Source organism: Phalacrocorax aristotelis, chromosome 2, assembly GCF_949628215.1.
Source record: "Phalacrocorax aristotelis chromosome 2, bGulAri2.1, whole genome shotgun sequence".
NCBI lineage: Eukaryota > Metazoa > Chordata > Aves > Suliformes > Phalacrocoracidae > Phalacrocorax > Phalacrocorax aristotelis.
In genome coordinates this window covers 157,172,069-157,195,060 of record NC_134277.1, presented here as the reverse complement: position 1 = coordinate 157,195,060, position 22,992 = coordinate 157,172,069, and the positions used below count along the sequence as shown (strand labels likewise).

Here is a 22,992-nt window from a genome sequence, read left to right as displayed (position 1 = left end):
CTCATCTTCATTGGCATGGCTGCTTCATTGGCACGTATGGATCACATACTTCCCCCCATCACCTTTAAATGGGGGAATTTCACTCAGACTGAAGATTAACAACCCAATGTCCACTCTGAAACAGGAACTCATGCTTAACCTGCAAATATTTCAATTTGGTGCTTTCAAGTAACTGGACCAGACCCAGACTTTGAAAGTGTCCTTCCTCTCTCTGATTCAAACCTGCTGTAGAAATGTAGTAGCTACACATTTGGTCATAGAGAGACTCTTCATTGACGTGAAATCAATGTTGCTTCCTGGCCAGCATTATCTTCCCATCACCAGATCTACCCAAGTCATTGGCATTCTCACTGGAAATATCAGCAGTTACACCAACGACTGAATGAGTCACAGAGATTAAAAACTTCTCACTAATACTAAAAGACGGTCCTTCCAGCTCAGTACTGAGACATGGGGGTGAGGGGGAGTGGGGAAACTTCTGATCTGCAAAAAATGAGGGGATTTTAATCTCAAGGGAGTTCAATCCAGCCGAATTTCATTACTGCCGAATTTATTATGGAATCTTAACATGATGATACAGGTCTACATGCACACGCTGGCATGGCCTTCATGGCAACATCACGCACAGTAACCTCTGAGGAAGAGTCTGATGAATACTTTCCACCCTTACTACCACACATCCTTCATACAAACCAGCCGGACTGCACAAAGTGCAGCAGTGGAAAGACACATGTCCCTCATGCCCACTGAGTTGTATCTCTAGAACAGACAAAGCCCAAGACACCCTCTGCCATCCTGGCTAGCCTTCTCCTCCAAGGAATGCTTCCAGCGCTCCTGAACCCAGGGCACAACAAGTGAGGAGCCCCACAGGTTGATGAGGAAAAACATTTGCAGCAGGAGGGAAGCTAAAAAATAAGTCAAGCTTCAACTTTCTTTTCTGCAATCAATGTTTTTCAATTCTCCAAAGGTGGTAAATTGAAACCAGGTAACTTTGCTCTATTTTTTCCAGTTCCTGCTTTCCTCCTGTTGTGGTTTTGGATGAGGCAATGCGATAAGCTCATTTATTTCAGCTCTCTTTGAATCTCATCGGTTTGAAAAATACATCACTGCCGTACTCTGGAGCCTGAGCCACAAACAGTGCAGATGAGTGTGAGGGACTTGTCATCCTCGCTTCCAAAAATAAAGCAGCAAGTTCCTCTGGCATAAAGTAAAGGCACAAAGCTTCCTCTGGAAGAGATATATTTAATGTGTGTGTGTAAGCAGAGATGCTTGAAAAATTAAGTCTTAGGTACACAGACAAGTCAGATTGTAGAGATTTGCTGATCATTTTTATATGAAGCCTGCTCAGGTGTCTGCTGGCCTCTGCGATGGGCTCTGCAGGCAGGCACAGGTGACGTAGGACACAGGAAGTAGGGAAAGGAACAGGAGGGAGGTTGTGGGCAGTAGGAGAAACTATTCAATCAAAAATCAATGCGTGGACTCATCCCACCTCTTGTCTGACAGATATTCCAGTGAGGTGGGAAGAAGGGAAAATGTTTGGCGGGTTTGGGGTGTTTTTTACCTTGTTATGAAGCTTCAGTCCCACTCTGGAGGTCAGGAAGCTGGCTTGTAGTATCACCTCTCCTCCTTCCTCCTACGCCTTCCCTTGTGTCCCCTCCTCCCAGGCAAAATCCATCTCTAAAACATGGGCTATACTCCAGGCTTTTCTCATTTTGAAGGCTCCCAACAGCAACACAGCAACAATTTTGTTTACTTGTGCGAAGCAGCCAACTCCCTTCTTTCCGCTTGTATGATACTGGAGATAGGAACTTAATCCCACCCATCCCCACAGTCTGGGAAGGGTAGCCTGGAGAGTTCAGAAAGTCTTCTGAAATACGATAATCCAAGACCAATCACAGCTCATCAAGCTTCATCATCCAAACAGCGGATGCACCTATAAAGAGAATACAATTTCAATATCTGGATCGGGACAGACTGACAAATTTCAGGCTTTCTACACGATTTCTATTAGTATTAAAAGAGATTAGATGTTTACCCCTACAGGAGAATAATGTCTGGTTCACCCTTCAAGGGATACCCTGACCTTGCAGTACTGACGGAAGAACACCTTGTTCTTGCCTGCACATTCAGCCACCAGAAGGTACTACTCAAACAGAGATGAATAAGGGATATCAAAGAAAGCTGAAAAAAAACCTGATTCTATCATCCTTGGAGGGTTTCAAGATCTTGATTATTTTTTTCCCCATTCTACATGAGTGCAAAAAAAAATATAAAAACCTTGAAATTTTGAAGGTTGTTAAATTCAAACTCATTCTGATTCGAAGCACTTTGTTTCAACAGTTGAAAATTTTCCCTTTGGCGTCATAAACTTTTACACTTTCCATTGTAACTTGCATTAGAAACACAGAGTCATTTCAAATACAAACCAACATACAAACACGGTAGGAAAGTTTACAGATACTGTCAGCAGCCAACCCTCTCCAAAATTTTGCTATACTTTTCCCAAAAAGGAGGACTTATTGAAGCCGATTCAACTTCAGCATGGTACCATATTAGTCAGCTCAAATGCCGACAAAGGGAATGTTGAGCTCCTTTAATCAAATTAAATTGATTTTAATATACAACGCAATACAGTTAGTTTTACATGCAAATTATATCCTAAAACAATTTCAGTGCTCAACTACAGATTCATATAGACTAGCAAAACTACTACATTGTATGTTGTTTAATACCAGTGCAGACATTGCACCACCGGGTATAAAATACTGGTCCAATAAGGAAGTAGAAAAGACTCCAAAAAACAAATCTAGATTAAATTCTAAGTTTTGTCCAAAATAGTTTTTTTGTGTACAGACAGCATGAGAAACACAGTATCTAGGTACTTTATTGGGAACTAAAGATTTTCAGAATGTCCAAGAGGCCTTCCTGTGAACACTGGCCAGGCACAAGCCGTCCAACGTAATGGTCCTGAGAAAGGAATAATAAGCCTTCATCTGCTTCCAGAGGACGTTTGAAAGAGATGGAGAATCAACACAGTGGAGAGGGCTACAAGGCTTATTTAGATGGCAAGAGATGCAGAAGGAACCAGCAGCCCCATCTCACCAGGAATGAACTGCAAACAAACTCCAGTCCAGCAACGAAGGAGGACTGCCAGGGCAGGAGACACAGAAACTAGTTCAGGTTTAGGAAGTAGCTGGGAATAACTTGTAATTTAGCCTCATAAAAGAACAGATCCCTTCTATCAATGGATGTTTGTCCTTACCCAGATTTAATGTTATTAGTTATGGAGACCCACCATGAAATGACAGGCTGGCAGGAGAAGCAGGAGGGCTGGTCCATACTGCTGAAGGGATTCCTCCCTTGGCTGCAGAATGTGGCACAGGAGGCATAAAGCCACCAAAGCTCAAACACACTTTCCCTGGGGAAGTTGGCAGGTGAGGGTCAGGGAAGCTAAGGGAGATAGATCACCTCATAGCCAAAGGAAACAAGGTCATAACTGCTGTGGTGGAAGCAAATGGCTTTGGCACTCCCTGGGAGCACTGGAAGGACAGCTAGGAAGACAGGAATTGGAAACAGGGCCCTAAGCCCTGTGGCAATACCAACCACAACTCCATAGAGATGTGTCTCTGACCACCTCTTGCTGCTTTCTGTATTTACATGTCAACCGTTTACATGCCACACTGTCTCTCTTGCTCCAAGATCTGCTGTGCTGTTTTGGGGGCCTGGCTCTCTAAAGGCCCCCCACACACACATACCAAGTCTCTGCAGGCTCCTCTTGGGCTGTACAACGCTATTCATCACATCCATCTCCATCCTGTGAATCACTGGGCCAGGCCTGCTCCCTACCGTGTAACCAAACGCACCTGATGGCCCATCCTTGGCCAGGTCATGATGCTGTGTCATGCATTAGAGAGGAAGAAACATGAATGGGATGAGATCTAAGCCTTTGGGTCATCCATCTCACACGCACCTACCACATCAACGTCTCCTCCCCACTGAAGTGCTTTCCACAACCCAACCACACGCTTCCACCTTCTTCCCCCACTTTAACCTGCACAACCTCCGACGTCCCCTCACCATCCCTGGAAAGAGGTGACACACTAGCCCTAATTTTGAGTGATAATTGAGATTCTTTTTTTTATTCAAAGACACTGTGGCTGCCGAGTACCTTTCAAAACCAGGTATCTACATCAGTGCTTTCCAATGAGCACCAGTCTGCTCTGAAGGCATGCTCTCTGGGACGTTGAAAATTAGCCACCAGCAGGAGTCATTGAGGAAGAGGGAGAAAGAGCAGTGTGGCATGAGGAGCTCCAGCGCACACTAGGGCCTGGTACATATCAGAAGGGCTGTGACCATAAATCAAGGGTTTGCAATGTGCAGTCTATAAAGAGACTGCATGGCTCAGGGCATCTGGAATTACGGAGTGTTGTCCTCAGGCTGCCAGCAATATTCCCCTGGGTAGGGCATGACGCTGACACAGTGACATTAAAAGCACAGCTTCCAGTAGCATCCTGGCTGCCCAAAGCCCTGGCACAAGGCAGCCGAGCTGTCCCAAAGCTGACCCTCCCTGGGAGGAACACTGCATGCTGACAATCCTGGCAGAGGGATTAGCAAGGCAGTGTTGAAGTGCTAAACACAGATACAACCAGGGAGCGAAACAGCTTCCTATGAATAAGGGGGCAGGCAGGAATATCTTTTCACACATCGGTCGCTGCACAAGTGGAGCTTACCCTGTTCTCAGCTTAAGTCAATGTTCAGACAGACAAATGTCTTGCCCACATGGCTGAGCCACAACAGCACAGGTACACAGTGACCTGTAACCAGGCAAACCTGGGATGCAGTGCTCACAACAATTACATGCAAGACTACCTCCAAATACACTAGCCGAATGGTAAAAGCAAGAATAATTTGTGTTACAGTCCGGATTGCCTTCCTCTCCCACACCTCCTTGGCAGCTGGTTGTCCCTGCCTCTGCTGCTGCCGCCTAAATTTCCCCCTCCTCCATTTCTGCATTACCAATAAATTAGCATCACACACAGCAGCAGGCAGTAAAATGTATGAGCAGGGCTGCTGAAGGCACTGACTTCAACAGGGGCTTAAGCAGATGTGCTAAGGAAACATCTGGATGTTATTACCAAAAGGCTTTCTAGGTTCCCCATCAGATCAACACCTCTGTTTCCTCTGAGTCATTAGACACAAGAAACAACATAAAACTGATAATAAAAGGTGCCCAAATTGGAAATACAGTCAGCCCTCTGTGTCTAACATCTAGAAATACACGAGCACTGACCCAAAACCTCAGTGAGGGCAGCCAACCCGTGACTCCCAAGCAAGGAGCTTGGTGGTACGCTCCATAGCCAGCAACAACAGGTTTGGCTGGCACAGGGCTTGCAGGTTAACCATCTTCACCATTAATCTGCATGGGAGAAAGCGATCTGTCAAGAGCTGAAGAGGTCAAAAAAAGTTGCAGGACTCTGGAGCCCAGTGGCACGCAGTCTGTCCTCTCCCACCATGCACTGGAGATACATCTCAGTGTTATTTCCCTCTTGCGAACCACTTTCCTTCCCCCAGCTCTGTAAAATACATTCCTAGCAGCTCTCAGCTATATACAGATTTTTGACATGTGACTGGTACAGTGAGAAAGGTTGGACTAAAACTCCTTTCAGAATACAAACCAAGAAAAAAATACATCAAAAAGACTAATGAGATGCTTGGCGTACTAAAGAAACGGCTACATGGAAACTTTTCAAACATACGAGACCTACAGGACTGGCTGAGTTAAGAGGTGTAATTAGCCCAATGTGAGATCCCAAGGCAGGCCCACAATGCTTGGATACACAAACGAGGGATGTCACGTACCAGCAGAGAGGCCCTGTTATCTTTGGGCCTTGGGTTGGCACAGTCAATGGGAGTGCAAGCTTTAATACTTGTACCCACTCTTCAAGAATAATGCTGGAAAAACTGGAGAGAGTTCAGAGGACAGCCGCAAGAACAAAACCAGGCTTGTACGAAGGAGCTCAAGGAAGTCAATCAAAGAGAAAGTTAAAAGGTACCTCGCAGCCTGTAAGTACCTGTCAGGAAGAGTGCTCTTCAGTCTACCAGACAAAGGCATAACAAGGCCAAAGGTTGAAAGTTGAAGCTCAACAGAAAACAAACCAGAAACAAAGGTACCATTTTTCAACACTGCAGATAATTAACACAGGGAAAAGTCCTCCAACTGGCATGGCCAACGATCCAGCACTGGCCATTTTTAAAGTAAGATGGGATTCCACCTTGCCTCTCTTGCTTCCCCAAAACGGACATTTGGGTCCATGCACAATTGCTGAACCCGGAGTGGAAACTAATTCAAGGAATCTCTGTTATACACCATGTTGGACTAAACAAGCACCATGACCTTAAAACCTAGAAATCAATGAGGAACAAAGAACAAGAGGCCCAATTATCCGTGGTTGGGCCCCTCCAGCCCCAGAGATCCCTGCCCCATCTGCAGGTTCTCTGCATCCCATCACTACAAGGACATGGATTTTACCAGAAAGCAGCAAAAGCGCCAGACCCCCCCCACAAGCAGCAATGCGAAGATGCTGTTAAACCATGAAACTCACACAAATTTTTTTTTTCCAGATATGGAGCTGGGAAAAAATCACAACCAGACAAAAGCAAGCCAAAAAATTACACCGACAGGGCAGAAACAAAGCACGATATAAGAAAAAAGTTTTTTACAATGAGAACAATCATTCACTGGAACAACCTCCCCAGAGATGCGGTGGAGTCCCCATCACCAAAGTGTTTCAGGATACAACTGGACAAGGTGCTAGATAATCTCATCTGGGCTCTATATCCCATGAAAGGTTGGACCAAATGATCTTTCAAGGTCCCTTCCAACCTGGGCTGGTCTGTGACTCAATGAAAGGCACACAAAACTTTCCTGATTTTTTTTTTAACTCCAAGAGAGGAAGACTTAGATTCTCTTTCATAGTCAGAAGGATTTCTTCTCCAGTGGTTTTCCAGCACACCTATTTCCTTCCCCTCCCCAGGAGCTGAGGAGATGGGACAATTGCGGCTCTCCAGCACTAGCCATTGTTTGGAGGGATGTCCCTTCAGTTAGCTTCTGGCAGAACTTGCCAGTCATTTGGCAGCCAGATTTACCAGTTGATGTGGAAATGGAATGGAAATTTAGAAAGCAATCACTTTCCCCAGATGCTTACACCAGAAATTCCTGTCATGGAACATGGTCCTCCCATCCCAGGCAGCGGGAACAAGCCAGGGACACCTCTGCAAGTGTCATGCCACTGTGGGCAAGAGGACAGTCATCTACTAGAGCAGGGTGACTTTCTAAGCTTGTTAAAGCAGCAGTTAAAACCAGTGGAGACCAGCTGTGTTTTGACACCATTCCTTAATTCCTGCTTTTGAGATTTCACCAGTTATTGGTAGTTTTTCTGGACAAGTTACCTGAGAGCTGCCGGGCTTCTCCACTTTGGACATAGCTAATCCGTTTTCCCAGACACGGTTGTGTTTTAGCGCAGAGCTGTGACACCCGCAGACTGGCACTGCAACCTAATGTACGACACACTGGACCAGGAGCCTTTTTCTCTCTTTCCTTGTGGTCTGGCTTATGGCAGTAGCGATTCAATTAGCTTGTGCCTCAGTGCCCCATCTGCTAATGGTTTGCTCTCTCACACAGCGGCCACAACGATAAATATCAAATCATGCCTCTGGGCTAGAGACGATGTTCAGGAGGATCATATAGAAGAGCACAGGCAAAACGGCAGACTTGCCCATCGCTCCAGCACTGGTTAGCACAACCACATCTTCTCAGTAAATCTGTGGCTCCCTGAAATTCAAGAGATGGAAAGGGGAGATTTGAGGATCCCAAACTGGCATCTCTGATGCCCCTAAATCAGGGGTCAGCACAGTGACTCGAAGGAGCAGTGCCAGCGATGACTGCGATATGAGTCAGAGCTGGGTGCATTTGTAAAAGCAGCTGTTAAAGAAAACCCATTAATTTCTGCTGATCCATGTTCCTCCAAGCTAGTTTTTACATTACTTTAATACAGGTGTTTCAAAGTCACTCTGCTCAAATGCTGTGAAGCCCACAGGATTACAGAACTGTTTTCCGGCATCTGGCATTAGAAAGGCTCTAAATATTTTAATAACGAGATTTACTTCTGACCACACTTGGTCTTAATGGCTTAGGAAGAGGGTGGGGAAGAAAAGGTAGAAGTGGGACGGCTAATTAACCTATACTGGGAATGGAGGCCTGCCAAAACTGTCTCCAACAGCAGCAGTAATGACACGTTGTCATTATCATCATCATCATCATCATCATCATCAAAAGGCAAACCACCACAATCCCCGTCAATGTTATGATAAGGCTGGCAGGAGGCCAGTTTGGGATCTGAATGATGCAGACGATTATGTTGACCTGGTTCCCCCACGCCCGTTTTGGAGGAGGAAAAGAAACTACTCTCCCCTGAAGAGAGGACACAGCTCTACTTAAAAAGTTGTTCGCACGATGCATAGCACATAGAGCTCCACCAGCTCTGCTGGCAGAGAGGGCGATGTTGTCTTGGGTTCCTTTCTTCCTTCCTTCCTTCCTTCCTTCCTTCCTTCCTTCCTTCCTTCCTTCCTTCCTTCCTTCCTTCCTTCCTTCCTTCCTTCCTTCCTTCCTTCCTTCCTTCCTTCCTTCCTTCCTTCCTTCCTTCCTTCCTTCCTTCCTTTCTTTCTTTCTTTCTTTTCTTTCTTTTCTTTCTTTCTTTCTTTCTTTCAACATTAACCTCACCAAATAACACCATGCAACTGCATCCAGACCTTCACTGTCTCTCAAGACACCCAATCTCTCAGGATTTGGTGCACTTCTCAAAAGCTGTTGCTTCTGAAGTCATATGAAAATATTCTTTCCTTCTAAACAGGGGAGAGACTTTCTAGATTTTATAGATTGGGAAGTGTTTATAAATCACAAAAAAATATTTAAGAGTCACAGGTATGTAAAAGTAATCTTAAATATCTAGCTTTATGTACATATGCATATATGCATATTATGCATACACACACACACTTTTTAAATCTGTTGTCTTTTTATACCTTGCTGATGATTTTGCTTTGCTTCTATTATTGTCACACCTTAATTTCTCTGTACACACAGGCTGAATGAGCATAAGGAAGTCCATGCTCATGGACTAAAGGCACTTGAGCTAAAGGAACAAAGATCCCAACTCTGAGGTTCTAAAAACCCTATTGATATTAATCATATTTAGGCTTCCACGTTACTTTTGTGCTTCGCAACTCCAGGATTTTCACATCTGCCGGGTTCCTCTAAGCCTCAAAAGCATGTCCCAGGATGTGGTCCCTCACTGCATCCTCTATTAGAGAGCTGAAAAGCCCTAAGGATGCAAATGCCGTGCTCCAGCCCTTCCTGCAAACAGAAAGCAAATTCCAGCTCCTGGCTGGTTTGTATGAAGTTTTCATCACAATCATGTTGGTTCGTGGCTGTGCATTTGCAATACTTTTCCTCACCACTGTCTCTTCTTCCTTCAGAGCCCCACTGTGACAGCAACAGGATTAAGAGGGTGAACTAAGCTGTGGCACAAAAACCAAGGAGTTGCTATCGTTCCCTAAGAAACCTGGAGGCTGCAGTCAAAACCCAGCCTCCTCCAGCCCCGGGCTTGCAAGTGGTAGCTGGAAAATATGGGGGGAACTAGGGATGGGGATGAACTTTTGGGGCTGCAAAGCATGGGAATCATTTCCTAAGACTTTAAGGGCCATTGGGTCACGCAGGCTGAACCTTGCGTAAGGGAGGTCACAAGTTTCATTCATTTACCTTTGATTTCAGCTGTATTGCTAGTGTTTGCCTAAGCCCCACCTTCCTTCCAGGGAGGCATGCAGGCTCCATGCTAAGATCTCAAGATATGGAGATCGTAAGTCACCTTTTTGATGACTGGCTCGAATACTTAAAAGCCTTTGGTATTTAAAAAAGGCACTTTAACTCTGATTTATTTGCATTGCATTTGCAGCTAGGGGTGCCTGTGATATAGCTGCTGGCTGTGGGAGGTGCTTTGCCTGGTGATTTCCTCAGCTGCTCACAAAATCCATCTCCAGGAGAAACTCTGGGGCCCCTCAGCTCTCTTCCTCTGCAGACAGCCTGTCTTCTGTCCCCACCCTTTTTTATTTTTTTCTAATTGCCAAAGGAGAAGAGGAGCTTTCAAAGGATTTAGCCCAAGTGCCTGGCAGGGAATCATTGCTGCAGGTGGCTGGGGGTGACACCGCAGTAAGAAGGAAAAGGGGGGAATGGAAAGCCAAGGCAGAGCAAACACTTTCATCCCCATTGTTTCCATTCCAAGACGAATACACACATTTCTCCACACCCACTTTTCTTCCTGTTTCCCAAACGTCTCCTGCTCTCTACCAGCTCTTCCATATATGCACACATATAAGGATACTCACATGTAAGGATGCCCTTCCCCAAACATCCTCCCCGGATGCCTCATGACCACAAAATCCTGTGACCCCATGCCATTCTCCTACAGCATCTCATTAATAATAATTATTGCCCAAGTTATAAACCTTCTCCTTAGTGCTCACATCTCAAAGGGCAATTCTAACCTGTCTGGGTAAGCAGCGCTCGCCACTGAGCAGGGAAACCTGGGCTAAAGAAGATGCTTGTGGTCACACCGAATACTTCTGATAGAAACAGGGATCTCATTCCAGTATCCAGAGCCACATCTGCACAGTGAGCTCCTCCTGCCAAGCCCAGCTGCTGCCTGCAGCATCTTCATCCCATGTGCAGGAGCACAAGTTTCGAGAGCTTCAGCAATTCCACAGAAAACACTCTCTGGTATTCAAAAAGTTTATTTTAAAAATGTTTTGGTTTATCTCAAAGCACAGACTCATTTCCAATTTATGACAGCAAAATAAAAACCAAAACACAAAACAAACAAAGAAAAAAGACACCACCACCCCCCGACTTGGAAGCCTAAAAATAGACCTGCATATCGCAAATAGTGAACTGTCAGGTAAAGGCTGCGGATTGAAGGTTCAGATGAATAATGTGTTTGCTTTTCCTGCTTCAATACTTTCCTGCTGTTATCACTGTACAAATAAGTCAGCACACGCTAATTACTCTGATGGCAATTTCCTGGGATCTCGTACTTAAGCATCAGGCCAAATTTATCCCAAGCATCACGGGCTAGTCCTCCCCACGCACTCCCAAACAAATAAACAGCCCAGTTGCCAAATCACCCCGTCCTTTCCTTCCTTGCCACAGACCCAGCGCTGCCAGCGTGGTCCCATTCCTGACTCCAACACCAGCTGCAGGATCTGCCCTGAGCAACACGCCATTCCCGACAAGCCTGGCAAAAGCTGAGATGCTGACATAGATGGGTCTGGCAGAGCCTGAACTTGGCCTTATCTCATTTGAGGTCTTCAGTGTATGTACACATTGTGGATCCCAAGCAGTATTCATGCAGTAAAAAGAGCTTAATCCTGGGAGCTGAGGGTACCAGTGCCTTTTCTGCAAGGCACATGCGTTATGAGAAAAGGATGAGAAGGGAAACTTCTGTGAAGTATTTTTATAAGGAACCCAACCAACTAGTCTCAAGCCCCTTTTAGCCCAAAACCATCCCACAAGGCTCACAGAGTTTATATTCATGGCTGAACTACATCAAAGAACTGCCTAAACAATGCCTGTGGTTTCTGCTGGTTTTTTTTTCCCCTACTTGGTATTTATACAGCCATGGATTTGCACTGTAATTCGGTCAAATGCATTAGAGCAAAGATGAAGGGATGAGAGAGGAGAGGAAAAAAGTGCTGTTACCTGTGTTACATCCCAAACAGCACTGAATTTCTGTATAAACCTCTGGTGCAACCCCAATCCAGATGCAGTCTTTTGCTGAACAGGCAATACAAACCCAGCATCCTCCTTTGTGGGTTTTTTCAGCCTTTCAGTGTCTTTTTTGGGGATGGTTGGCTTGCTCTGGATTTATTGCATTATCATTCCTTTTTGCTTTCACTGCACGGCAAAGGGTAAAGCGACCTTTCATATCCTTCCTGGATGCAACTCCATGCGTAAAAAGAAAGCTTCCAGCCCAGTGAAAACAACTTGAAAGAAGGGCAGTGACCCAGCCACAGGCTTAAGTTTCGGGTCACAACACCCCTGCTCAAAACCATCCGTCTTCCTCTGGTCACAAGTTTGCAGCGAGCCACCTCCCATTAGTGCGATTTGTCTCCAGGATTTATAGGAAAACACCTTTTTGGGACCTAACTGGTGTTAGCATCCTCTCTCGCACCAGGGATAAGATCTGTGAGCCAGCGAGGGACACAGCAAGTATGCACTAATGCAGCATCCCCTTGCATCCAGTAATAAGTGCTAAAAACACGAGCCATTAGGAAAAAATAAAATAACAAAAAACCCCAAACCTTCAATAGTGAGCTTTGGTTTCATTTACTCTCAACTTCTGCAAGGGAAACTTCTCAGGGAAATGGGTGATTATAACCCCTGTCAACCTGGACACATGCGCACCACATTGCACAGCAAAATCAAAGCCAGTTGGCTAGCACAGGAGCATCACGCTGCTCTGTTAAAAGCCCTGGATCAAAGAAAAGAGAAGGTTTGGTGTTACCACACACTGCACCAGGGGAAATGGTGCATCTCAGAAATGCCACGTGCTGGAAGCAGGCTGCAGAGGAGAAGGACGTGCCTCCTCTCTCCTTTTCCAAAAGGGGCTCCCTCGGGCTGGTTAGAAACAATCACCTGCTGGACCACAGTATTTGAAACCATAGATTCATAGAATGATTTGGGTTTGGAAGGGACCTTTAGAGGTCATCTAGTCCAACCCTCCTGCAATGAGCAGGGACATCAGTGACTCCATCTCCACGCTGCAGCAAGCATGCTGGCAAGCAACCCACTGCTGAGAAAACAGCCAGCAAGATGTTAAAAACCCAGCTCCACACAAGCTGTACAGAAACATGGCTGCTGGGAGGGGGATCTTGGCTCATACGGGGCAAGAAGGACAAAAAAGGCCAGTGTGGGCATCCAGCATCGAGCCCGGCACTCGGAGCAGCTCCTCCCAACCTCACACCTACCAGGGGTGGTCTTGCTCTGGACTGATGGTGGTAGAGAGTTTCAGGGTGGGATGCAAATACGGAAAAAGATGAGGATGTGAAAAGAAATACCAAAAACTCTCCCAACCTCCAGCTTTGTGCTGTTAACTCTAAAAGCAAGAGTGTAAAGGAACAAACTGTGTGTGCAGGTACTTGGGTGTGGAGACTTTCCCATTTATCATCATTTAGCAACCGCCCCAAGGAGCAGGGCAGAGCGGAGAGGCAGAAAGCCCAAGGAGGTTCCTGGTTCAGCTGCAACTCCCAAGGTTTCGATGTGATTACGCCTATGACTCTCCCCCACAAGCTTTTTGGCAACACAACCAACCCATGATATTGTTTCCATTTGTTCCTCCCTCTCAGCCGTGCCAGCACACGCCGGTTTGCCATGCAAGACCACAAACTGGATTGGGGAACTGAATCCATAGAATAACAACCTGAGGGAGAGAAAAAATATAGTCGTGTTGGCCAGATGGGCTCCCTGTTGTGAGGGGGTTCAGCGACACCCTTTGCTGTCGGCAGCCTGAAATGGTTTTGGGTACATCAGTGCAGAAGGATGCCTGGGTTTCACAGTAATGCTGCTCGACTGCTGAAGGGATGAGCCACCAAACATTGCCACAGGCTTTTAACATGGCCACAGGCTTTTATTTGTAGTGACTAGCCATATTTATGTATACTCTCCAAAAACCGGACCGAATTTGGCTAAGTGATCCCATTTCTCAGCTGACTGGCTTACCATACAATCCCGCAGCACTGGAGGAACCAGCTAGAAATATCAGCTGCAAACCCAAGGCAAGCTATTTCTGACTAGGTGCTAAAGAGTAAAACCCATGGTTGAAGCTTGGTACAAACTGGGGACAACGCAGGCACGAGCTAAAACACCATCAAAGGACACAACAGCTTCACCAGTTTCCCTGACCAACAAGCAGTAGAGGAGTAACAAGATGCGGATCCCTTCAAGTGCAGTTATCTTGTACAGCCTTGTATATATTCATGTGGGGCAGACACGCGTATTTATTTTATTACTTGCTAAAAGAATTCATGCTATGTCTCAAAAAACGCAAAGATGCCCTTTGGTGCCCAGAAAGGCATGTCCTGTTGGAAAATGCAAAAAACCCCTTGTGCTTTGCCTCTGCAGCCAGCTTTGAGACTGATGCAACCCACTATCAAAGAGCAGGCACAGGCAGGGTCTGCATTAATTAGCAATGGCCTTTAAAAAGGCCCTGAGCCACCCATTTTCAGAGTAATTCATAACTGAGCAGCGTGAGTGCTCAGACCTCCCCTCCATGCACACAACCATCCCTTTGCTGCCCACACCACCCATGCTGGGTCAGCCTCTGTCCTCCACGCCCACAGCTCCTGCCACTCCGTGCCGAGGCCGGGGGATGCCCTGCACCCCACTTGCCCCTCTGGGTTAGCCAGGCTGGGGGTTGCCCTCACAGAATCATAGAATGGTTTGGGCTGGAAGGGACCTTTAGAGGTCATCTAGTCCAACCCCCCTGCAGTGAGCAGGGATATCTTCAACTAGAGCAGGTTGTTCAGAGACCCGTCCAACCTGACCTTGAATGTTTCCAGGGATGGGGCATCTACCACCAATCTGGGCAACCTGTTTCTCCTCCTCCTCGAAGGAGACAAGTGAGCAATGCACACACCCTACCTCTTAAAAGCACCCGAGCCACTCCGATTGCTGCACTTTGATGGACCTGAAGTGTGAGTGACAATGACACAAGTCAGTGGGAAGATGTGAGGACAGGACCATGGCTTTTCACCCAGTAACCCCAGTAATGCTGGGCACTGTCAAGCTAGGAACCATTCCCGGGTGGCTTCTGAAGCCTGGCTCTCTCCACTTGGTTTGGAGTGGGCAGAACAACTCAATCCTTGGCTCTGGCACTCATCGCCATACCTCTATTTCTACCAAAGTACCCAGTTTGGGTTTTTGAGCTACCCCAGGGCCACAAGCTCTGGGAGAACCCTGGAGGACAGCAGCACCAGAACTGGGGGCCATGACTTCTGCCCGGGAGATATCTTTCACCACCACAAAATGCATGGGGAAACTTGGGACAAGGGGTGAGACCTCCACCCCAAACCACAGAGCGGCTCCGATGGGGCACCCACCCAGAGGTCCAGCAGAACAGCCCGTAGTGCGCAGGAAGGGCTTGGCTATCCAGGGCATGGCCGCCATGCCAACGTTAATCACTGCTCCGCGCCATCCAGGGCTGCCAGCCAGGGCGAGCACCGGTGAGAACAAGCCCTGGGGAAGAAACCCAGCTCTGTGTCCTGGCTTTGCAGCCCGGCTGCTACACAGCGAAACAAAACCAGAGGCACAGCTCACCCTCCCCGAAGCACACGCCCTTCCTAATGAGAGTCGACTGAGGAGCTATGCGGGAGTCGCGCCCATTCTCAGGCAGGCTTCAACGCCACCGAGAGCCAATGCTGGAGCCAGGCAGCCTCCAAGAAAAGAGACACAGTTGGAAATTTTGCTTTGATGCTGGCTCGCCAGCCAGCTCCGGCACCGGGGAGGAGGAGGAAGGACTGCCGGCGCTCGCCCCGCTCCCCTGCATGTGCGTACACGCGGGGCTGAGCTCAGCCGGAGATCCCAGGAGAGGGATGCAACAACCGCTGAGCAAGTGCGGAGTCATAGCTGTGCCCTGCCTGACCAGGCACAGCCCAAGCCCCCGAACGGCAGCCAAGCACCTGCCGCCAGACAAGAAAGCCTGCGGAGGAGGGCTGGCGTGGCAAGGAGGCTGTGAAAGGATCGCCTTGTACCACCGTGCATCACCCTAGGATGTCGGTAGGAAAAACTCCATTATCCACAGCTAAATATGGGCAGAGCACTGTGCCAGGACCTCTTCTCACCCTAAAGAGGTTGTGTTCCAGGAGACATGCATGTTTTTTATCAGCCCTGTTGCTGCTGTTAGCACAGTAATGATGTCAAGCATCACCCAGCAGCAACAGCAAGGTTCAGGGCCTTGCAGTTACCACACTCTTGATCTAGCTCTAGAAAACCAACAGCAGAAATGGGATCAGAGAAATACAAAGGTGATATGATGAAAAAAATTTCCCAATTAAAATTCCAGACACTTGCATCCTTTCCCTTCCCCCACCCCCTCCTGCATCTCTTTTAATTTGCTTCCATAGATCTCAAAGCATTTAAAAGACTACTTAAATGCTGTTAGCATTGTCATCCCAGTGGAGAAACTGCAATTCGGAAAGGTTGAGCAACCCATCCAACATTGCCCAACAACCTGCTGGGAGAGGAGAAGGCAGGACTGGTTTAGCACAAGTCCGTCCATCCCACTGCGCTGCCTTGCCGCAGGGTACGAGTTACGGGCAGGCGAGCCGGGGCAGTTACGTGGCACTGCCATATTTCCCAGGGTGGGGCGTGCCCCATCATCACACAGGGTGGAAAGCAGTGGCCACCATCCTTGCTAAGAGGATAGTCCAAAATACATGACTTGTTTCTTTTCTTCTCCTCCCCTCCCAGCCCCCCCAAAAGGAATTAGTTTTTTCTAAAGCTTAAGAGTGCTGACTTTGTAGAGAGAACAAGAGCTGGCAGAGGAGGTGGCAGGTGTGCCTCAGTTTCCCCATCCATTAAATAAGATTGATGCCTGCAGGCCTTTGCAAGCAAAAAAAAACACCAAAAAGGGCTGAGGATTTCTGTTCTGCTACCACTGTCCAGTCCCAAACCCTCCATGTCCAAAGTCCAGGTTAAACAACAATGTGCCAGGGTGACTGGAGAGGGCATTTCAGAGAAATAGGAGACACATGGTGTGGAGTGGACCTCAGTGTACAGAGTCCCTATCGAAGCAAACAGGACCTTAGAGTTGCCTGAAGGTTGCAAAGCTGGATCATTCCAGCAGAAGGAGACACAAAGCCAGAGGCTGCAGCTGTGATGGTGCCACTGTTTGAGTATTTGAGCCACTGGTACAGGTGACCATGAAGAACACCCCATGGTCAGCAGGTCCATCCTGACTGGAGGACCACCAAGATATAAGATGCAGCAAAGCACTTCTATTTGCCATATGTATTCTCCAGCATGCTGTCAAGCAACTGCTTCTTCTCAGTCCAGGGCAGTGAATGGGCCAGGTGGAGAGAGCAGCCAGAAAAGTCTCTCACCTTGCCACAGACTTATTTCCCCTTCTTTAATTCCTCCACACTTGCTCTAGTGACCCCATCTTGTCAATCCTATCCCCTTACCTTCCTCATATTAATTAATCTGGCCTTCTCGTAACCTCTTAAATTACCATATAATTAAACAATTAAAGGATTATCGTCACAGCTACTAAGGATGATGTGTCCAAAGGTCACACCTCTTGAGAAGTCCACCAACTTGACCAAGAGGAAACTGGACAGGAGCTATCTACCAGCGACACAACCAAAAATGAGCCTCGTACAGAGCATGGAAGACCATCTCTGCCCTAGCTCTCGCTGTACAGCTATGGACCATGGGCACGAAGCAGCTTAGGGGCTGGGCCTAAAATCCAGAGGCTGAGTACTGAATTACTGTACCTGAGCATCCCAAACATGGGGCTGCTACACAAACCTCTTTACCGCTCAACTCTCCATCACGCAGTCCTGCCAGGAAAGACTAAAAATGTCACAGTACAACAAGTGCAATTGATATAGTCTGTCCAAATGCATCCCAGCTGTTGAAGCATGACTAATCTTATCTCATCTTTTAGGCACAGGCTGTCTTCTCTTCAGTGGTGTGCAGCATGAGAAACCTTGGTTAATGGCTGGTCCCCAGCTACCTGCCTGGATTACGCTGCTTCCATTCTCAATACAGACCCGCCAAAACAGTAGCCTTTAAACACAGACCGTAACGCTATCTTCAATAAAACCTTCTACGTGTCTCTGTGGCTCAAATTCAACTGTATCAGCTTCTATTAGGTCACCAGTGCTATCAGATCCGCACCGCTCGCTTCTGCCAGCAAACTCTCCAGCTGCCCAGCCTGTGCATCCACAGCTAACACATAATGCTCGTCTTTGCATTACGGATCCAGCACTACCGGCTTCCCCAACTTCCCAGGCCCTTTATGTGAAACTCCAGCAGCGGAGCCGAGAGCGGTGACAGCAGCAGCTGCCGCAAGCAGCCGGGTCATGCACAGCACCGCATTCCTCCCCTGGGAACGGACAGCGTAAATAAACCTAAAAGCTGATTTTATTGCATCTTTCAAATTCTTAACAAGCCAACAAAAATGACTGTTATCTTCTTTTTTTTATTTCCCTTTTTTAAAGTGACATGGCTTTTAAAATTAAGTTAATTTTTAAATGCCAGGATATTTTTAGATGCATCTGAGCACAGTTAATCAGAGGCACTAAAGAAATAATAATAAAAAATTGCAAAATAGGTTTCCCAGCAGGATACAGAAGAGTTCGGCAGTGACTGTCCTGCTCCTCCCTGCCCAGACTCGGGAGCAAGAGAGCATCCACCCTTCTTGCTGCCCGTGCCGGCTGAGGGACAGCGCTGTACAGGCAGGGCGGCCCAGGACTTGCAGGACAGGCTCTTTGGGAAGGAGGTAGGAGCCATTCAAACCTCGCCGGAGGCCATTTGCAGGGCTGAGGGCTTGCCAGCGAGGAGGTGCCAGCAGGTTTCCTCTCCCTGGCAGAGGTAGCACCAGGAGGAGCACAAAAGCCTTTTTGGAAGCAGGCAGCTGCCCGCAGCAGAGGATCCTGGGACGGGGTGCAATGCGGGACGCAGGGCAGGATGAGGGGTGTAGGAAGGACAGCCTTGCTCTAAAGCATCAACCTAAGCTCCTTCCCAGCTCCAGCCATCCTTCCCAGCACGGAGCCACACACATCTACGCAGTGTGGCAGAGTGCCAACTCAACAACTCAAGAGGTGCAATTATCATTAAAGGCAAGCAGGCTGGAGCAGGGGAGAGGAGATGCCTCCCCGCCAAATGAATAGGTTTAACGCTGCTCACATTCCTGCATTCCTTTGCCGCTGTGTAGTGAATAAACCCTCAGAAACTGCTAAAAACGAGGCGGTTTTGGTTAAGCCGTGCGAGTGTGCGGGTGTGTGTTTTGTAACCTTACACCTTTGCAGACAGAGCCCTGCTATGTTTGTAATCTAGGAGCTGAGGTTTCCCAGAGCCAGCTTGTGTAACCAGGCAGAGACGTCAGCACATGCCTGTTTTATGGGAATAGCATCCCCGCCACAAGTGTGCGGCGATGGGAGAGAAAGTGCATGGAGCCAGGCAGACACCTCGCTGGGCAGGGGTGCAGCACAGGTCCCTGACCAAAGCACACACACAGTCACTTATGATGACATTACATCCAAAGCTTCTCACTATCTGCACAGGTTTATCCGCAGAGAATCTGGAAGGAACAGTATTATTTAGTCATGTTTTTACTAAAAAAATTAGCAGCTCCTTAGCCAAAGGTCAGAATCCAAAGGTCCCTCTGCTTGGCCTTGGCTCCTCAAACCTGCTTCTGACTGCACCACCTCTTGGCTCTTCAGAAACTCCAAAAACTGTCTCTTCCTACCTCTTCATCATTCTCCAGTTCAACCTCAGGCTTCCCTCCCATGGGTCCTGTGGCTGCAGCCATGGTCCTTCTCTACCTCCCCTTCACCTCCAATAGGAACACACATCTAGCCCTCCTCCTCACAGACTCTCCTCTCTACTCCACACTGGTCTCATTATGTTTAAAAATTACGTCTCAGGGCATCTTTTGGATGTTCTTTTGTCCAGCATCCAAATCTGCTGTGGCCATCAAAGCTCTTATTTTCCCCCATCACAGCCAACACAACTACCCTTCCCTGAGAAATGTAACTTCTCCTGACCAAAGGGTATGCCACCACATAGGTCATGTTTTCTATCCCACTTCACCTTCTCAAGACTCCCCCCTTTCCCTGTCTCATACACAAGAACGCTCTAACTTTCAAGGCATAACCCATGCCCTACAGTACCCACTAGGTGCTGTTGACTCTTACAACATTGACTTCTACTTAGGAAGCTGGTCTTCTGGGCCATTCAGTAGAAAATGTCTTTGCTATCGAATGATATTTTCTCCCCTCCTGCCCCTTTCTTGCCTGGTAGGAATTCATCTCTAATGTCTGCCAAACCATCTCATCAACCTCATCAAAACTCTCCTTTGCTTTGACATTTACAAGAAAACTCAATAACTGTGAGGCTGCTGGTGTCCTGAGATGCATCTGTCAAGATGATCAATAGTGCCCTAGCATTTTCATTTTACTCCCCCATCTGCACGTATCCAACCACAACCTCCCATCATTGATCCAGACCATGAGCTCCTTGGGGGATGGGCAGCCTTTGATTCAACATTTGTACAAAGAATGATAGGCTCTGGGGGCATGGTTAGTGCTCCAGGTGTCACAGTGGTGTAAACACGTTTAAACACCCATCAAGGCTGAGATATCCATTTGTCCTAGGTATGATCCTGAGATTTAAAGCACAGAACACAGCCAAGAAGTCCACTCACATAATGTTGCCATGAAGTTACCTGAGGGCATTTCAGCGTGCACCAAGATCCAGGTGCCCTGTTGTTGCATCTATTTACAACAACATCCTATTTGTTTCCAAACAAATCACAGCACAAAGCATTCCCACCAGTTGCTACTAACATCTCTTGACACACCACTCTTGGTAGCATGGAAGGCATCCCATTATGATTTTTTGCACGTGTGGAAGAACACAACGTTACCCTTGCTTGCAAGCACAAGCTCCACTCTGACTACTCGACTGTGACTGCTTGACCATGACGGCGCTTCCGTGACATTCTCTCTACTAGACTGGAAATCATAAAATCACAGAACAGGTTGGGTTGGAAGGGACTATTAAAAGCCATCTAGTCCAACCCCCCTGCAGTGAGCAGGGACATCTTCAACTAGATCAGGTTGCTCAGAGCCCCATCCAACCTGACCTTGAAGGTGTCCAAGATGGGGCATCTACCACCTCTCTGGGCAACCTGTGCCTGTTTCACCACCCTCATTGTAAAAAATTTCTTCCTTATATCTAGTCTGAATCTACCCTCTTTTCCAGTTCAAAACTGTTATGCCTTGTGCTACTGCAACAGGCCCTACTAAAAGGTCTGTCCCCATCTTTCCTATAGTCCCCCTTTAAGTATTGAAAGGCCGCAGTAAGGTCTCCCTGGAGCCTTCTCTTCTCCAGGCTGAACAACCCCAACTCTCTCAGCCTGTCCTCATCAGTGTCACTGTGCTCCCAGAGACCAGATGAGCTGGTCCGGGTCTCTGAATCTTAGCCATCCCTCCGCTTTTGTCATCCAAAGGTGACAGCTACCAAGCAGCCCCTGCTGTCGTTCAGCCCCAGGCATGGGGGCAGCCCTGAGCAAGACCTCAGAGGGCTCTGGTTCAAACTCTGCCCACAGCTCTAGCCCCCGCGTATGCACTGGCATCTCTACTCGCAAATCAAGGACATACCCAACCAGCTGGGACCACAACCTGTGGGCTCACACCCCGGGCAGCTCTGACACAGAGTCACAACTTTGCATGTCTCTGCGGATGCTTCCTAGTAGATTGAAAGACACTGAAAATAAAAAAGCAAGCCCACGTGGAAGTGACTTTCCCCCCTGCTGTCCAGAAGAGGCTTGCAAAGCAAGTTCTTCCACCAGGCTCCAGGGCTGGCCACGCAGCACGGCGCCGCCGGCTTGCTGACTGATGAAAATCCAATAGTCACGAGACCTGTGCATTGCAGCACAAAAAGGAGATGCACACACAGCAGGGTTGGGTTTTTTCCCCCTTTCTCACTCATCCTTTATTTGAACCTGGCCTGAGCTGACACTGTAATGAGAGAAGCCAGACATAAACCACAGGCCTTACAGACCTCAGACATATCAGTGCTGTCCTATCTCTTTTAGTGCTTTTCACTGGGGCTGAGCCACATCTCTGCAGATTCGGGATGGATTGGCCCCATGCAGAGGGACCCCATGGCATCTGCACTGAAGGAGGCACGCTCTGCATTCCCCGGTGGGAAGCATATCCCATGGCCTACACCAGACGTTTTTGCACATATGCATATGAAAATGTTTCTTAGGCAAGAGCTTGTGCCTATCACCTTGCAAACACCTGTCCTCTAGGTCAGCTACCAGCGTTTTTGATCAGGGTTTCTCCAAGGAGTGCAAGGCTGAGAAAACACTGTTCTCTGAGAAACAGCAAGATTCTGCTTGGTTGAACACAAACAACTCCCTTTGTTTTTATTAACATAACAATTCCACATTACAGGCATTTTCAAGCTCACTTTGATTATTTTGTACATCCAGTGCTACACAGTTCACAGGTACAGCCAAAGGCAAGAAGGTCCCTATAAGGCTTTGACGAGCAGGGTTTTCACATGATCCAAGTGGGATGTGTCTACCTAAACATGTGCAGACAGACCTGGGCTTGCTCTGCTTGCGCCCAAAGCTGACTGGGACTCAATCCAGCCTAAGACAAAAGCCATGGAACCGCATTAGTACAGCACTCTGCCCAAACTCATATGCCCAACGTGGGTACCCTGGGCAAACGCCAACCAGACCTTTGATTTTGTCCTCCACAACAGTTACATGGGAATGGAAAGGATATAAATCATCAATGACCCAGAAAATTCCTAATAACCATAACTAGTAACTATTAGAAAGAACAGATACAAGTGTACAAGTGTACTACTCTGCCCTGTTCAAATGGTGCCTTTCAAGCTATTTGGTCCTTGGGGAACCACGTACCATATTGTATAGGTCTGTGGAAAATAATACAAGAAATGCAATTCTATTGTCAGAAGACTTAAATTTCCTTGAAAGGATCCCACACCTCCATTGAAAAAAGTATTTAGGAACCCACAAGGTGAGAAAGGTTTGGAGCACCAGTTGTAAGGTGCATAATAATGGGAAATCCACCCTTGGGTAGAAACAGGTGCTAAAAACCCAACCAAACAAAACCCCC

The 22,992-nt window shown here is 47.5% G+C and overlaps 1 long non-coding RNA gene across 2 annotated transcripts in view; it reads right to left on the bottom strand.

Annotated features, from left to right (window-relative positions):
• The window catches only part of LOC142053747 (uncharacterized), a 161,299-nt gene that overhangs the window by 54,359 nt on the left and 83,948 nt on the right, over positions 1–22,992 (bottom strand). For both annotated transcript variants that reach the window (XR_012659310.1, XR_012659311.1), the window contains exon 4: positions 1,562–1,933. This is a non-coding gene — a long non-coding RNA (uncharacterized LOC142053747). The remainder of the gene's footprint in view (positions 1–1,561; positions 1,934–22,992) is intronic.